Consider the following 16,427-nt stretch of genomic DNA (forward strand, 5'->3'; position numbering starts at 1 on the left):
CATTTGTATTTACCTAACTTGGTTTCCCTATATTTATATATTAATATGTTCATGAAGGGGTTAGTAGCTAGTTTTTATTTTTATGTTATATTAAATTTTTCGTTCATTGTCAGACATTTTAATTATATTATATAAACATTTATCTTATCTGTTCTTTCTTCAACAAATCATAAGTAAATCTACCGATGAAGAAAATAAAAAAAAAAATTCTGATAAAAATAAGTCTGATAAAAATATCTACCTAATTGCGTATTTAAATATTTTTCCTATAAAAAATAAATATTTTTTCAAAAAGTTACCAATGTAATACAATCTACTGGAAATACATCAGAATATGAGAAAATATTTTGAGACCAAAATATTTGCTACTTGAAAAAAGAAGAGAAAAAAAAGGTTAGTAATATTTCACTATCATCGTTGTTACCACAGATTTTCAAAGAAAGGTCAGCTAGTCTGCTTCCGTTCAGTAACACGTAACATTTGTATTCGAATATCCGAGTTAGATAGTAACGCTATGGAACGACGTACTTTTATTGCTGCTATATTTGTTTCGTAATCCTTTATAATATTGGATCAAGTAACTCCGACTACAATTGGATTTCGATTCGAATAACTGTTATATGTTCCATTTTTAAAACTCTATATATCATTAAATCTATATTATTATTATTATTTTTGCGTTATACCTCGTGTAAAATAAATATTTATACTCCCTTTATTTCTATGAGTTTTCTATTTACTAACTATAAAGTATAAGAAGTAATATACAAAAAACAATTTTTATTTGTTAATTTAAAAATCCTTCAGGGTTTTTGTTGACCAGTATGAAAAGTTTTTTTTTTTTTATTTTATATCCGAAAGTTAAGTTTCTTCAAACTTCAATGGTGAATATTTCACTGATGTGACTCGTCACGATCGTTGCCAAATTTCGAGGTTGCTTGGAAATGGCTGCAAATCTTGAGCCAAATAGTGTACATCAAAAATTATTGCCGTCATATGTGGCAGATGTTCACAGCGCTTTAAGTTTTATATTTTTTACACTAAATTTAAACTATTTTTATTTTATTAACAACAAACAGTAAGGAAACGATATGATGTCTATACTAATATTATAAATGCGGAAGTAACTCTGTCTATAGCCTATAGGTTTGAAGCAAGCTTGAACTCCAAGGAAGGACATAGGCTACTAAAATATTAATTTTACACCTAAAACCTGGCGTAAGCGAAGCCGCGAGCGACAACAAGTTCTCTATAATTTACTAAATTTAAATTATCTATCTTTAGAAAATTGTATTGAAAGGGGAAAATATTTTTTCTAAATAATCGTAACATGGGAGCCGAAAAGAATTACTTTATTTATTTACTGATACACAGATACTTGACGTATTAAACATTTTACACCATAAATCAATCGTCAATCCAGGGTTCTAAAATGCTTTGTTCAAAGTCAAATACAGCATTAAAAAACAGTACCGTTTGGCATAAAATAAAAGTTGAGTAGGTAACACCCGTGACCAGACCGCCCCCCCAAATGTCTACAATTAGTAAGATTATAATATTACTTTATAACTTACATTTACTAAGCGAGATAAATTAAGATTCTGAGAAACAGATACTTTAATAATAAACCAAGCGAAATTAAATTATTCACAATAACGATTAAATAGTAATAATAATAATAAAAAAAAATTAAACAGAGCCAAAAGTTACTAAGTACTAAGTGGGCGATTTAAATACGAATGAATAGGAAAATAGTGATTAGTTTAGAACATAAATGTTTTTACGTTTTCTATTTCAGACGGCCCTCAGGCCCTAAATATTGGCAGTCAATGTGGCCTCGTGCTGCCGTACGCACTATCAGGGAGTGCGAGGGGGGCGTCCACCTTCGCCCCTAAGAAGAACTCCGCTGTGCCGCGAACGGAGCATTACACGGATGCGCTGTCTCGACTCCGTAGGTTCTCCGAACCGTGCCGACGACAACCATTGCAGTAATTTTAGTGGGTAGGAATCCCACAAAAACCCGGTTTAAATTTGCCAATCAGTAATTAATCACACGTCAAAATTTGTTTAATTAAAAATACGTATTACTTGATTAAGGATTATGTAGATGATAAAAAAGATTAAAGTTAGTATTCGTTGATTTCCATGCGGGATATAATTCAGTTATTTGAGTTAGTAGCTATTACTGAGTTCTTCTCGGTAGAATCTCCTTTACGAAGCGACTTTGAATTAAATTAAATCATGTACAATATGCTCGCAGGAGCCTACTTCAATTAAGTATGATCAGATTTTATTTTTTTTAAATTTATGTTCGTATTTAAGAACAAAAATGTATTATGAACATAGTTGCGGTAGGTAGGAACATATTGTGAAGTTAAAGGGGCATTCAACTTTCATCATTAAACATGATTTGAGTCGGAGGTCGGAATATTTTCATTTACCTTTAATTTACCTGTACTACGTGAACTATGAAAATACTTGCGAAGGTCATTACTCAAATTCTTTATCATCATCATCATTATTAACCTTAATCTTAACAAATAACAGTACACTGTATTGTTGTGTTCCGGTTAGAAGGGTCAGTGAGCCAGTGTAATCACAGGCACAAGGGACATAACATCTTAGTGCCCAAGGTTGGTGGCGCATAGGTGATGTAAGGAATGGTTAATATTTCTTACAGCGCCTTTGTCTATGGGCGGTGGTGACCAATTACCATCAGGTGGCCCATATGCTCGTCCGCCAACCATAAAAAAAAAAAATAGCTGTATGAAAAATATAACACAAAAAATGAGAAAGACTATTGAGGAAAATATGAAGAAAAGTATGTTTATATAATATACTAGCTGAGACGTCGGCTTCACCCACGCGAATTTTATAAGTCATAAGTTTCCAACATCCTTAGGAGTGGAGATTCATAAATTCCGAATTAAGTGTTATAGTTTAGAGTATTATTTAGTTGTAACAACGCAACATGACGCATGAAGAATCGAATTCTTACCGAAGACCTTTACAAAAGGTCTTCGGTTAAAAATAGGATATTTATAAATTGGCTTTTTTTTTAGATCTATTAACTAGCCACTAGCTAGTATCTGATAGGGTATTGTATTAACTTTTATTCAATTCGATATAACGCGTCCATGATGTCACTAATTGTGACATTTTGAAAGTAATTATGCACAGTGCACTTGAATTATATTTGTCTATACATATTATAAAATTTCAACGACACCTATCAGGTCGTTGCCTAACATTTGTCTTACTATAACAGAGCGTATATACAATCTATTATTATATTGTATGATAATATATATATATCAGTCAAGTTTAGAAGTAACACAATCATCAAGACATGCACTAAATGTAATTAAATAAAAAAAAAGTGCATCGCCTCTTTATTTATTATAGAAAAATAATCAATGAAAAAAAAAATCCATACAAGTTCATTCACCACAAAATCAAAACACGAAGTTCTAGAATAAAATTGAAACTTAAAACAAAAAAGGGTAACTTTTGTTGCCGTGAGAGCTCGGATCTTTCACGAAAGTTCCCCAGATACGAGTAATTAAGCTAAGTTCCTCTGCTAAGCGTCCTTATAAACTTTTACCTCTTTTACCTCCACAAAGCAACTGTTAGCTCACCTACATAACCCAGAATTTTTTAATACTATCTACCTGAGTCTCATTTGCAGAACAATTATATGGAAATGAGACTGTTTAAAAGTTTTCTTGAACACATTTCGACTTCACTTAGTTTCGGAATCAAGAATGCGTTAGCTAGGATAGCTTTTCCTTATAATTGATTTAGCAAAGTTAAATTATCCTAACCGATCGAGAAATGGGAAAGTAAACTGTAGAAGTGGAAAATAAATTTCAGAATTAAATTGATATGATTGACTCAATGCCGTCAATTAAAATTATTTATAACATTTATAGAAATATTGACTTGTAAACCAGAGATAGCTCATTGGCTTGTGAAACACATAAATCTTAAACAAAGGCTACGGAGTCCAACCTGCATCATCTGGACTTTCTTGTACTCAATTTATATTTAAAAAAAAGTCGGTGACGGAAAACATTATGAGCTAACTTGCATGTATCGAATTAATTTTTTAGATATGTGTTTATGACCTTTTTTATATGTTAGATAGGAAGCAAGTCAAAGTAGCCATCTCTCCTTTGGACCCTCTACGTAATATTAAACTACACCATTCCTTACATAGCCAATACACTTGTGGTTACACTGGCTATATCACTCTTCAAGCCTGAAGACAACAACTGAGTATTATAACTAAACGTACCCAAATGGGCTAACCACAAAGCCTTACCATCAAGTAAATATGTATCTACCAATTTACATTGGAATAACTTCGTTTTCCCAGCAGTGGGGTATTCATTAAATGATTCCACAGAAAAATCTTTCTCTGTGGAAAGTTTTCTTGCCATAAAATAAATAATTTTAAACAAATAATATATATAATTCAAGAACAGCATTGCACTTTACATACTTATCAAATCATATAAATAGAATCGAATCATCGAAATATTGGTACCACATTTAAAACCCCCTTTCTTCCCAAATCAGCCCTGAAATAAGATACTATTAACCCGGTTAAAAGAAAAACCTTTAGCGCTTCGGCCTTCGTGACGAATCCGGGAAAGGGGACACTTAAAGTCGCTAATGGACCAGGCGGATGTATCGCTTTTACGCAAATAGCGACGTTTTATTGGTAGGAAATGTGGTGCGAACTGTTTGAGTTACGTTTCCTTTGTTTTTGATGTTCGCGTGAGTTTGCGCCTTGACAGAGTTAATGATAGCAGCGATTAAACCGAAAAAATATTTGCTAAAAGTATGATTATCGAAACTATTTAACGACAAATCATCGAACCTTTGAGTGACTTCAATCTTGTAAAGCATGACGTTTACGTTGCAAACAATTATCTAAGCATCGGATGTCCTGAAAAATTCTATTAAATCCATTGGAGTGAAAACTTTAGCGTGATGTGTTTTCGTTTCCAATACTAAAAAAGGTACCAATCGCTAATGGACCAGACGAATGTATCGGTTTTTCGCGGAAAGTGATTAACGATGATTTATTGTTAGAAAATATGGACCAAACTATTTAAGCTTTTCCTTTGTTAGTGCGTTTACTAATTAATTTATTTAATCGTATCTGTTGTTCACGAAATAATCTTAATATTTCACTCCAGAATATAAACACTATAATCATTAACGACGTCACTTTAAGAATTCTGGAAAGGATAGAAGTTTCCAGAATATACAGTTAACCCGGTAAAAAGAAAATGTCCGGCACTTACGTTTGACGAATACAGGAAAAGGGGTCACTTAAAGTCCCTAATGGACTACACGAATGTGTTGCTTCATGCATCTACCAACTTCGTTTTAGGGTTATATAGCTTACTCATTCGAACCGTATACATCTTTGGGAATCTATTATAGCTTACATTTTATATTTTACTTTCGAACCAAATTACTATTTGTCAACAAGAAATAGAGAGTACTGGTTGTAAAAAATGTCCCAAAGTCCTCAAAAAAAAAATTGCTTGTATATTATAATGACAATATGCAGATGTCTCAGTGATTGGTACATATTGTGGAGCGTTATTAAAAAGTTTTATTTCATTGGATGCTCTTTGAAATTTATGATAATTTAATAAAAACGATAGATGCGAATGATATTTTGTTTTTGTTGTCCAATTTTCACAATTTCTCATGAACATTAGATATAATGTTCATTAACCAGAAACTAAATCTCGTATTAAAAGCATTCAACTTGTTTAACATGGAAATGTGTTTATATAAAAAAATCTGAAATAAATAATAAAAATCGTAGTAAGAATCTGTTATCATAAGAAAGATTTAAATCGAAATATATCACAAAATTTTTCTTCTTCTTCACTTTAGTGGCTTTCTGTTTGACAGAATTATAGGCATTGGCTCTACCCAGACGGGGCCGCACAAAGCTTTTCCACCAAGTTTTGTTCACCACTGTTCCACTTTATTTTAGTTATTTTTTTTAGATTAATTCGCTAAAAGAGAATCTTTAGCTATATAATATCAAATTTAAGAAAAATATACTTCATAATAATGAGTCTTATCACGAAAACATTTCATCTACAGATATAATTACAAAGCATAATTGTTACCATTATATTAAATCAAAGTAATATCCAAATTATAGAGGATGGTGATGTTACATATTTTTTTATTCAAGATCGTTTTTTTAATGATATGTACTTAAAATCATATCAACGACTTTAAGGGAAAAATACTAGATCACTTGAGTAGCGAAATCTAGCAATATTATATTTCATTAGTGTATTAGTTTTATCTAGGACTGAACTCTCCTAAAGAATACTTGCATTTGAAGTTCAGTTTCTACTGGTTATTACCAGCTAAGGTTGAAAGTTTTAAAAAGTGCCATTGTATCTAGTTAGTTATGCCAGTTATTGAACGATTTTTGAAAAACCATACAATTTGTAGTCCTTTTATAGTACTGGATAAATGTTTTTGAAGTTCATTATATTCTGATATTGTGACTGTATTGAATTATTTGAATATACATTCATATGTTTTACAATTTATTAGTCAAAACATATTATTATATTATTCAATAATTACGTACTTATTTAAATAATCTAAATCGTTTAATGAATTATCGTAAACTAATATTACGAGAAATTTAATTAAATTTGCGAGTTTGTTTCATTTTGGATATGGAAATAAACCGGCTTAAATAATTATTACCCATGTTAAAATTATAAAACATAAATATTAACAAAAGCAAGACAAATTTTAGTGACTACAATTATGTACTTTATTCGCGTATACAATGTAAAAATATGTACAACACAAGTAGAGTACTTTAAGTCGTTACGTTTGATAGATTAAACTGATTTCAATGAAATAAAATCTTAACAGTACCTTGGTTATCGCTAGTGTAAATATTTGTTGTTTTGCCATTTATATTCATTTGAAATAAAACTTCGAACATACAAACTGGGAGACACAGCGTTTGAATCAGTGTTGGTAACATAGTAATAACATACATGCTCTTTAAAATATTTTTAATTTACAAGTATTTAAACGTAATACTTTTTGAAATAAAGCGCTGTAGAAGCTGTTTCTTAATTATTTACTTAAATGTATTAGTGCAAAACTTAACAGTACGGTTAATTATACAAGTTGAAAATTCAAGAAAGACTAGGTGGTCTAACACTATAATGTACGATTTAGCCACGATTCACTTCGTAAGATCGACTTCATAACAACTACATAATTTGTAAAGTTCAATTTTCCTCAAACTTATTGAACACGTATAAATCTTTACTTCGAGATTCACGATAAATAATGTTTGAAAAGTCGAACGAAAATATTATTGGAAATCATGTAATAATAATTCGCTTCTTACTACTGAAGACTAACACGTCTCAGTCTTATCTGCTGAGGAATCGATAGTCGATAGACTGCAAGAATTCTTGATAGTATACGGGATTTCATTTAGCTAGGTAAAGTATCAACATACCCATACCTAATGGCTGGTGGCGGTTGGACTCAATGAGGTACCCCAGGATAAGCCTATTTAGTATACAAACATGGGCCGATTTTCATATCCAATATTATTATTAGTAATGGGACTTTGTGCAAGCCCATCTGGATAGGTACTACCCACTAATCGTATATTCTACCGCTAATCAGTAATTTTTAGTATTATTGAATTCCGTTTTGAAGAGTGAATAGGTTAGTGAAGGCACATGGGACATAACATTAGTTCCCAAGGTTGGTTGCGCATTGGTTAAAATTATAATCGTCCATCGTCCCATTGGCCCATTTATCCGTCCACCTATGCCATGTCCTAAAAATAATAATTATATATTAGTTTAAACGAATTATAAAAAGGGTCTCTTAAACGAAAGACTCGGTAGTATCAACAATCCGACGATAATATTTAACTTAATCTTCTGAAATGACGATTCGATTATATGTGTTACTGTAAAAGCAGGAACTACAGTAAATCTTAAGATTTTCCAGTAAAAACCAATTTTTACCGATTATGAATGGTAAATGTCCATAAAACTTTGGGATTCGAACTTTTACCACCATTCACTTGGTAAATCTTAGTATTTACATGTTAGGTTAGGTTAGGTTATATAAGTCCGTCACGGTAGCATGCGTAAGCGATCCCGTGGCGCCCGCCGAAAGACGGAGAGGGTACCGCTGGTTTTTTAGTGGGTAAACCCGGCGTACCTGGGCGCACTCGGCGTCCAGGGCTCCGGGGAGTCCCACACATCCCCCCACTTTCCATCACGTGAGGAAAGCACGTAACGCGTTTTACCAGCGAGAAAAAAAAAGATTATATAAGTTCGAAAAAGTCGTCCCTTTATAATAAATACTTAAATTTACCAACTCATGTCGGTAAATCTTAGGTTTTACTGGAAAATTTTAAGATTTACCTTAGTTCGAGCTTTTACAGTAACATATATATTACAAGTAATAAGAGATCAATAAGACAAAAAGTCCTAAACCGAAAACAAGCATTGTCAAAACGTATCGTGGTCTACATACCGCAGTGAAACATCGCTCATAATAGAAACTGGAACGAAACCACCTCCTGTGCTAGTTTGCCTAAAAATGCTCTCTTTGATAATAAAAAGACGCGGGTTAAGATGTTCAAAACGCAGTGGGATTAAAATCTCGTGAAAATTATGTTTGAAGTAAACGTTGTGTAATATAAATATGTTCAAGTATATCATTATTCTGTACATGTGTATGCTGTAAAATTCTAAATGGCTGGACTGTAGATTGGACACAATTATAAAACATAAATTATATAGAACTAGCAATCCGCCCCGGCTTCGCATGAGTGCAATGCTGCTACTAACTATACTACAGAACGTTCACAGCTTTTTTGTCATTACAAACCGCATAGTCCCTGCATTTTTAATCTGTCATATATTTGAAAATATTAATTTAAATTAAATGTTTGATCTATATTAAATTCAAAATGTATTTAAGGTACTTCATTGGAGAAGGATTAATGCTATATTGCTTAAAATCGCTTTGTAAATAAGCCATTTACGATAAATTTATCGTAAAAAGCCAAGAATAATAAAATACGTGTACTAAAATCTCGCGACAAGCTTTCATATCATAAAAATTGTGTCAAATGTGAAATGACGTTATAAGTTAACAGTAAAAGTTTTAGTTCAAAAGTTATTTTTTTACTTTTTAGTAATTAAACTCGCAATCATATCAGTAAGTTCTTTCATTTGATACCCATATTATAGGCAAGCACTAAAAACTTACTCCGCCATATTGGTTTTCAGTGACGTCAATCTATTTTTGCCTTCTTCTCAGTAAGCCCTTTTATTTGATACCCATATTTATATATATTGTAGGAATGAATTAAAAAAAAAACATCCGCCATCTTGCGTGTTCCGCCATGAAGGATTTACATGCATTGTCATCCGAACTGAACGTGTATAAAAATTTCAGCTCAACGGGTTAAAGATATCTCCTTCTAAATTGAGTTGCATGATTTCATTCGTACATACTTACATTGCAAGTTAAATAAAAGCTTGTAAAAAATTGTTATTGTGAGCTATCCCTAAGATAAAGGCATGAACCCTCATGGACTTTTTTGTAGACCTTTTTTAGGTGTACAATTATACTGTAGTACATTAGTTTGATCTATCTCGTTCTGTCAAAAAAATGAATACATTTCGATTTAATTCAGAAAGTAAATTTTATTTTAAAGTTTAAATTGATCATTAATATTTTTTCTTTAAATTTTAAAAAACGTAACAAAGAAATAAGAAAGAAGAAGAAAAATTTTATAAAAATTATTCGAGTTAGATTGCAAATTCCAAGGCTTTGGTTTTAAACTCTGGAAAAATACCAATAACACAAAACTGGGGACATGAAATAACGTAAGTAATCATCTATCGTGACATGTGACAATAGCTGAATACTGATTAAATCTTCGTGATAGGACTTTTGTCGGGTCCTGAAAAATGTTAAAACATATCTAATTTAAACATTAATTATTGAATTCAAAATAAAACATTCATTTATTCAACAAAAAGCCACAATATAATATTATATGCGTCGAGATTAATCATCAAACAAAATACATGAAAGTAATTATAAAATTATATCATACACGACACACGAGTGCATTCTATATCCTCTCTGTGTTTCAGCCGAGCTAGATATGATTACTTGATCAACTAATCTGGTGACATAAAATATGAATGAACACTAATTACATCGAGCTCGATGGAAGAATACTTACAAATACATACAAAGGGATTCATAATGACGCAAGCGTAACACAATTTGATGTCCACAAACTAGACAAGAATAAAACAAATAAGGTCTTAAATGGAAAAACAAGAGAATTTGTATTGGTACGGAACCCTTTTTTGATAAAGGATGGAGGGTAAATTCGCTAGTGTGAATCGAATGTGATGGCAGCGATCCCGGAGGAGTGACGAACGGCCAGACTCCATCGTGGGTATCCATTATTTACGAGACCCCAAAAGCGGACTTTGTACATAAAACATCAGAATCAGGGATTGGAAATTCCTAGTGGCTTTGTGATCTAGCATTAGCCAATGAAATTGTATTTGTGTGAATCATGTACTTATGTTTGTTTGTAGTATATATTGTTCGCATTGTGGAATATGCTCTAAAACATCCACTAAGACTTTCGTCACAAAATGGGATATTTACAAAATATGATTTCGTTGAAAAGACAGATTTCAAATTTTTCCAAAGTAATATCAAATTTTGAACATTTTTGATAATATTGATAAAAAATTGAAGAATATGATATGTATATATTTCAGACCTTTGATGTTAGAGTATATTCTCAGCATCTGTTCTGAAACTTAATTTAAATCTGGAATATTTTCATGCCCCCTCCCCTTCTATTCATCAATTTCAGTGCACGGGGACTTATTTTTCCTAGATTGTTGATACCTTCATATTTTAATGTCTTTCACGTGCGTATACGAGTTGACCATCACACGAGTCAGAAGAACTCTCAATTTGTGATTGTCAACCAGACTAACGAACAATTCAACTTAAGCAGTATTGAAATTAACAGCGTGCTCTTTTTTATTCTATTATTACCGAAATAATACCCAGTCACTAAAAAAATACCAAAAATCAAACTACAAAATCGCCACACACGAGAACTCTAAGAAAAGAAAATGTAACACGGAAAATGTAATACAGACTATATTTAAGCGTCATATCTAAACGAATGTCATAGAATTTGCTATCCTTTTCTAACACGCATTTCATCGTATGCCTGTTTCTCACTTATACAAGATCACTCTGAAGTTGGTAACAAAAATCCATTGATAAATACTTTATCTGTGTTGTCTGGCTATTGAAAAATACCTCCATTTTATTTGTACTTTTAACAATCAGATAAGCTTATTCGCTCGATAGTTATTTGTTCAATTATTTATTATTGAACAAGCCTAAGAAAAAGAAAACCATTTTATATACACACATAAGTATTAAATAGTATATATATATATAAGTTTCTATATGTATAATAAATCTGCCCAAAGCGTCAGAAACATTTTTTATTATTGATTTATTTTATATACACACAGTTTTGTCAAATACAACGCCTCTCATTTTATTTCACTCATTGGCGTTTATAACACTAAACAATATAAAATAGTACTAATATAAGAAATGATTTTGTTGTTAACATTGTTAAAAAATAGGTTACATTACTACGTGAGATATTCCAAACGTTTCTCAAGATCCTTTCCACTCGACGAATAGAATGTACCAATAAATAATGATCCAAATTGCTTTATCGATTAAGATATACTCAAACTCCCAGCTTCGCCCGAGTTTTATTAAGTATATACCATCGTAAGCTTTCAGAAACCAATAACCTCATAACAATTAAACATTATTTCATCTATTTTATCTAAAACTGCAGCAATCATTTTAATATTTAATCCATAGGGACTCCGAGTTATCTGGGATTCCTATCCACTAAGACCTATATATACTTCATGAGTCGATAGGCTTCGTGATTTTGACATAACGCATTTGCAGCCCCGAAGCAATGCTCCGCATGCTTCGCACCATAACTTTTCTCAGGGAGTGGCTCGTTTATAGCCTGAGCTCACGAGTTGTCCCCACCCAAAAGAGGGGAGAAACTTGTCTGGATCCAGATCTATTTGGTAGTTTTTCATGTCTCAGCTGAGTGAACTCGGCCTTCTATCAATTCTGCTCTATCATCTCTTTCCAGGATCGATAATCGGGTTTGTAACTGTGTGGGTAAGTCACTCCACTTCTTTGTTTTCCTGCCACCAAATATCAATATTACGTTTGGCTATGTTCAGGTTCGAAAATTTAGTAAAGCAGTTAAATGATAGATTCAAGAAAACAACATCTTAGACTCCATATTGACGCTGTTATGACAGGCTCATACTTCTTATGATTCCAATGGATATAGTACCACTTCAGGTATACTAAGTTTCCCATATACTATTAAAAGCCCGATAGCTTATCTGCCTTTCAAAAAAAAAACAAATAATATCTCCACATTATTCATATTTTATTGGAAGAATGATATTTATAATTTTGCATATAAATATTTGACAGTTCTTATTCAAATGTTGGAGTCACATACACAACTATACACACATAATATTTCTATATTATTATGCGCAAAATCCTCGTGTTGTTTATTTAGTTCCTCTATTATATCCACTTAAACTCAACGCCCCATTAAAATGACGCAGAGTTGTAGAGAATACACCAGTGTAATCAATTTAAAAGATCGAGCGATAACATCACATTTTCATTGCCAACATTCGTTACTTATAAAAAGCTATGCATTTTAATTATTATTTAACATAAAAAAAACAACACTAAATATATTTTATGCAAGCAAGTAAGTACATGTATGGCTTGAATATATTAATATTATCTTAAATATACAAATAAATAAATTTATTAATTTTAGTACGTATTACGCTTCAAACATAAATTTTATTTTTCGATTGCAGCTAAAGAACGTTAGAGTTTAAATAAATAAATAATATTTTTACGAAAACTATTTATTGAATATAATTTAAAAATTGAACTGCAATAAAATGTTTGAAACAAACTTTTTATCACTTTTGAATTTCGATTATTAAAGTATTATTTATAAAAGTTTTATTTGATTTATAATTTATATATGGAACATATTCTTATTCACAGAATTGAATCTCTTAAAAAAAACTCTTATAGACTCATATTATACACATATATAATAATACACATATCAAGACTCACCATTACGAAACTCGTAATACAACCGCGGTCACTTTCAAAAGTCTTGCACACACAGAAATCATATACTCCATTGCACTGCACACACAACACATAACACGATATCACATACCAAAAAATCGTATACGTATACGAAAATTTACCGAAATAGAATGTATTTTTCGGTAATATCGCGGGCGCGGTCGCCAAGGTACGGCAAGTCAGTTCGCCCTACTGATAGCGTTTGAGCGTAGCCTCTTTCTGCGCATGTGTTACCGCGCAGCCTCGCCGAGATGGCCGAATTCTGCCGACGATAGCCGACAACTAACACTCAGGGCTCGTTAACGGTTCGACCGAACGTCGCGTGATAATAAATCGCTGTTAATTCTTCTATTGTGTCAGTTATGCTTATGAAACGTCTTAAGCTTATTTCTGAATGTTCTTGAGATTAATCGTGTGATGTATTTTATAGCAAGACAATATTTCGGGACAGGGTTCTATGTACATTTTAAAACATATTTTTTTAGCGTATTTTCAATCATTCTTAGCTATCGCAATAAATGCGGATACAGATTTTTCGTTTGTATGTTTTGAGGTATTTATCATTGATTTCAAACAGTTACTTATGTCTTTTTTATTATGATAATGTTATCAACGTAGAATTAAGAAATAGTTGATGATGCATTAAAATCTAAAAAAAAAAACCATTTATCCACAAACGAATATTATCATGCAAAAGACATATTTTGGCCAAAAAGGGCAACAGAGTCAATAAAAAAGTTCTCAACCTCTGATCTCGACTATTTGTAAGCATTCTATAGAGGAAGGCTGTTGATTATTCGCAAATGTTCCGGATACGTTCGGCCAACTTCGGTGATCATCGTGAATACAAACTGAGCCCCATTTTTACGACTGTACAGTTTCATACTCCTGCAAGTATATATCACGCATTTAACCTGAACCCTATCTCCGTAACCTTAAAGTTAATTTTTCAATAAAAAATAACTAGGATTAGGTTGTATGTTTGTGAAGAATCGGCCCGTGATAGCCTTTTCGGCATTTTTTCCGGCCATCTTTCTTTGAGTAAAGAAATAAACATGTGTATACATTTTTCTCTTAAATAATATATTTGGACGTTTTTAGAAGTTTGAATGAATTTTGTAAGGATAACATTTTCTTTGTATATTTTACGTACAAAGGTTGTTTATTAGTGTCCAATAAAAAATACGAACTGAAAGTAAATAGTTTGCTCATGAATATAAAAATGTAATCAAATAAACTGTTTTAATAATTTATGAGTTCTGTGTCTTTTCGACTCTGATTATTCAATTTATAACTAATGAATGTATAATTTAACGAGATATAAAATAAAAAGCGATTTAATACGCTTGCTATACTATAATTGCACTGTAAAAATACAGAGGTGTATAAAATAACAGTTGAGTGTGTAAAATTTATTGTTATTTGCCATATTTTTATTTAAAATAAGTAGGATCACCACAACCACACATGGACAGTGATGGTGCAAAAAAAATATTCATCCCTAACATCACCAATGTGCTATCAACAGTCGACAATTTTTAAAAATTTTTATTGTCTCTGAAAGAAGGGTTTTTATTTATGATTTCTAAGAACTCTGTTATTTAGAAACGTAACGAAAAATATTTTTTCAAAAAAACATTTTGTCCCAATTCAATTTGAAAAAACAATCTACTACCCCCTGGTGAAAAAGTATTATGATATTTCTTATGGGCTCGAATGTTACGATATTATTTAAAGTCAATTTTTAGTTATAATTTTATATTCTGTTTAATGGACTATAACAAAAGTATAACTTATAGTGGTTTTGAACAAAAAACACACAGATGATCTCATCTCTTTTTCACTCCTTATTATTTACTTTATACGATAATGTAGTAAATAGGGAATAAAAAGCCAGAATGTACTAATATTTGTATTGAAATAAATTATAAAGAATGAAAAATACCAATAAAAAGAATTAAAGATACTATTGGTAGAAATTTTATGTGAATTTTGTACGTATATAATTAAAAAATAATAAATACATACTTGTTTATATTTATATGCGATGTAAATACATTTTATTTGTTTCAAAAATTGTTTCCATATATATTTCAAACTCTACAAGCTGTGCTACGAATATTTATATGTAGCACCGCTACGAGAGCTATGACAATTGACGTCACGACCTACAAGTGCTACGAAACTAGATCCAACAAGCGATAGAGCGACCTTACTGACCCGATATCTTGAACTGATCTGGATAATATTGTTCATACCATATACATGAATAGGCAATTAAATTGTTCCATTAATAATAATATTAATACTGATTGACTTAAATACTTCGATTAAATTGTTAGCATCCTTAATATTGAAAAGATTAAGCTCGTCATACTTGGTTTAGACATAAGATATTTAATTTTTAATGACGTCATCATCATTATGTAATGATCCTTTTCCAATTAAATTTTTATTAAATTTTTAGATTCAATCCATTTTATAAGGTGTTAAAAGAATTTTGCCAGATTTTAAGAATAGTAGCCTGTCTGACGCCATAACTCCTCGGGAATCATTTTATTAAGTTTGTATGCAACTTATAGTTCCACACTAACGTACTGGTGATTAAGGCACTTACGTGGTCTACTCTACTATGCCATAACCACATGGCAATTACTTGATATGACAAACAGAATGATATTGTAGAGACGTCTACGGTGTCACCTACTTAGTTTAAATCAATGAAATAGAGTCGCTTTCTCGTTTGGTTGCTTGTTTTTGAGGCTCTATATGGGTGTCAAAGAAGTTTTATTGATTCAAAGAAAAAAAATTCAAAATTTCATCATCACATATGCATTTTTACATTTAAAAAAATAATTATTACTGATTGTTTTCTGGTTCATAAAATCTGGTAACATAAGAAATTGTAATTTGTAATTTGTTTGTTAGTAGAATTACTTGTGCGGAGAGACCTACACAAACCTAAGCAAAACAATATCTATATTTTTTAACGACAATAAATATATAAATAATAAATATTTGAAAACATCACATACATTACTCTAATCCCAATGTAAGTAGCTAAAGCACTT

At 31.3% G+C, this 16,427-nt stretch overlaps 1 protein-coding gene across 2 annotated transcripts in view; it reads right to left on the reverse strand.

Annotated features, from left to right (window-relative positions):
* LOC125071507 (neuroligin-4, Y-linked) overlaps positions 1-13,530 on the reverse strand; it is a 129,978-nt gene extending 116,448 nt beyond the window's left edge. For both annotated transcript variants that reach the window (XM_047681799.1, XM_047681792.1), the window contains exon 1: positions 13,339-13,530. The gene's annotated coding sequence lies outside the window, so the exon portion shown is untranslated. The remainder of the gene's footprint in view (positions 1-13,338) is intronic.
* Positions 13,531-16,427: the final 2,897 nt, after the last annotated feature.

This window comes from Vanessa atalanta, chromosome 2 (assembly GCF_905147765.1).
Source record: "Vanessa atalanta chromosome 2, ilVanAtal1.2, whole genome shotgun sequence".
Lineage (NCBI taxonomy): Eukaryota > Metazoa > Arthropoda > Insecta > Lepidoptera > Nymphalidae > Vanessa > Vanessa atalanta.